Genomic DNA, 3,109 nt, shown 5'->3' with positions numbered 1-3,109 from the left:
CGTAATATAATTGATGGCCTTAGCCTTTCACACATCGGAGACGGCCGTAGCCTTTCATACATTGGAGATGGCCGTAGCCTTTCATACGTTGGAAATGGCCGTAGCCTTTCATACATCGGAGATGGCCGTAGCCTTTCATACGTTGGAAATGGCCGTAGCCTTTCATACATCGGAGATGGCCGTAGCCTTTCATACATACGTCGGAAATGGCCGTAGCCTTTCATACATTGGAGATGGCCGTAGCCTTTCATACATTGGAGATGGCCGTAGCCTTTCATACATTGGAGATCAATCTAGTCCAGTCCCTTTATCATGTCGGCCTGGAGGTCGTAAGGAGAGGTTGATATGATAAACTTGTTTCGGAAGTATCTCCAAGTGTCCCCTCTGCCGCCTCGTTAAAAACCTCCCCGAGAAAACCCAATTGGGACAAAACTCGGGTAAGGGAAAAAGAGTACGACTCAGGAGACGCGTTTCAGAAGTGGAAATACTTGAGGTGAGTAACGTTCCAGTTGTTTTGGAGTGTTTTCCCTTCCATTGTTTCCAATTGGAATGCGCCTTTGCCGGCTAATGCTGTGATTTTGTAGGGTCCTTCCCAGTTGGTGCCCAGTTTCCCTTCACTTGGTTCTTTGGATGCCAATGTCTTGGCTTTAAGGACATAGTCTCCCACCTTGAGTGGTCTTATTTTGGCCCTCTTGTTGTAGTATCTTTTGACTTGTTGCTTTTGGGCCACCATTCTGATATGGGCCATTTCTCTCCTTTCCTCAGCTTCGTCGAGGTCTTGGAGCCTGTTTGTGTCGTTTTCTGTTCCACTAGTGTGTGAATATCTTAGGCTTGGTTCGCCGACCTTGACGGGTATGACCGCATCGGTTCCGTAGACCAGCGAGTACGGTGTTTCCCCCGTGCTGGATTTGGGTGTGGTCCTGTGTGCCCACAACACTTCGGGTAGCAGCTCGGGCCATAGCCCTTTGGCGTCCTCGAGTTTCTTCTTTAGTATGTTTAATATTATTTTGTTGGAGGATTCCGCTTGGTCGTTGGCGGCAGGGTGATATGGCATGGAGAGTATCCTCTTGATGCGCCATTTCTCGAAGAATTCGGTTGTTTTTTGACCGATGAACTGTCGTCCGTTGTCACAACTGATATTTTTCGGGATGCCGAAGCGGCATATAATATTTTTCCATATGAAGGCGATCACTTCCTGTTCGCGTATTTGGGCGTACGCACCTGCTTCCACCCACTTGGAAAAATAGTCAGTTAAAACTAATAGAAATCGTACCTTTCCTCGTCCCGCTGGTAGGGGACCAACTATGTCCATTCCCCATTTGATGAAGGGCCATGGGGAAGTGACCGAGTGAAGTGGTTCTCCTGGTTGATGTATCATGGGGGCATACTTTTGGCATTGTTCGCATCGGCGGACATATTCCGCTGCGTCTTTCTTCATAGTCGGCCATAATAGCCGGCTCGTATTATGCAGCGCACGAGGGCGCGGTTGCCTGTATGGGCACCGCAATGTCCTTCATGTACCTCTTCGAGCACTGGCCGCATTTGTTGCGGACCTAGACACTTGGCCAGGGGTCCGCTAAACGTCCTTTTGTAGAGCTCGTGGTTTATCAGGCAATACCGGGCGGCCTGTACATGAAGCTTCTTGGCTTCTTTTTTGTCGAGAGGGAGTGTTCCATCCTGTAGATAGGATATAAATTGGTTGCGCCAGTCCCAAGTCAAATTCAAAGAGAGTACCTCAGTGTAATCAATGGCTGAATGGAGGAGGGTGACCGCGCTTTCTTTGTTGAAGTTTTTAGTGGCTGCGGCTAATTTTGCTAAGCCGTCTGCCTCAATGTTCTGTGCTCTCGGAACTTGTTCGAAGCGGCACTCCTCGAACTCGGTCATTAACCTGTGGATTTCTGACTGGTATTTTTGCAACCTCTGCTCCTTGATTTGGTAAGTCCCGGTGACCTTGTTCACCACGAGCTGAGAGTCGCGATGGAGAACGAGTCGTCGAGCTCCATACTTGATGGCTAGTTTCAAACCTGCAATAACAGCCTCGTACTCGGCTTCGTTGTTAGTCATCTCGGGGCATAGTATGGACTGGCGAATTGTTTCGCCCGTGGGGACCTCGAGAACGAGTCCCAGTCCCGATCCCGAGGCGTTAGCGGCGCCATCAGTGTAAAGAGTCCATAGGTCGGCATCGGAGGGGGCACAGCATGCCTCCAATTCCGCTTCTGGTAATATCTCTGCGCTAAAGTCGGCTATGAAGTCGGCAAGTACTTGCGACTTGATGGCGTTTCTTGGATGATATGAGATATCGTGCTCACTGAGCTCTATGGCCCATCGGGCAAGTCTGCCCGATAACTCAGGCTTGTGTAGGATACTTCTCAAGGGGAAGGTCGTCACTACCTTTATGGGGTGGCATTGGAAATAGGGTCGGAGCTTCCGTGAAGCTACGACCAATGCCAAAGCTAATTTTTCAAGGTGTGGATACCGTGTTTCGGCGTCCACTAAGGTTTTGCTAATATAGTAAATAGGAGATTGTGTACCTTTATTTTCACGAACTAGGACTGCGCTGACGGCGACCTCGGATACGGCCAAATATACAAGCAGTGGCTCACCTGGATTTGCTTTGGCTAGCAGTGGCGGTGAAGATAGGTACGCTTTCAATTTCCTTAGGGCCTCAACGCATTCCTCATTCCACTGTAACCCTTTGTCCTTTCTCAGCACATTAAAAAACTTATGGCATCTGTCGGAGGACCGTGAGATGAACCTAGACAAGGCGGCTATTTGCCCCGTCAACTTTTGCACCTGCTTTTTGCTGTTCAGTATCTCGGGTATCGCGTCTATCGCCTTGATCTGATCTGGATTGACTTCGATACCTCGTTGTGATACGAGAAACCCTAAGAATTTTCCTGATGCCACGCCGAAGGCGCATTTCTCGGGGTTCAGTTTCATCCCGTATCTTCTCAATATCTCGAAGGTTTCTTTCAGATGGTCGATGTGGTCCTCTTTTCTTGCCGACTTTACCAGCATGTCGTCGATATAGACTTCCATAGTCTTACCGAGCTGCTCTTTGAACATTTTGGTGACCAGTCTCTGGTACGTGCCCCTGCATTTTTGAGCC

This window comes from Nicotiana attenuata, unplaced genomic scaffold, assembly GCF_001879085.1.
Source record: "Nicotiana attenuata strain UT unplaced genomic scaffold, NIATTr2, whole genome shotgun sequence".
Lineage (NCBI taxonomy): Eukaryota > Viridiplantae > Streptophyta > Magnoliopsida > Solanales > Solanaceae > Nicotiana > Nicotiana attenuata.
Note: the sequence above shows the minus strand (reverse complement) of the source record.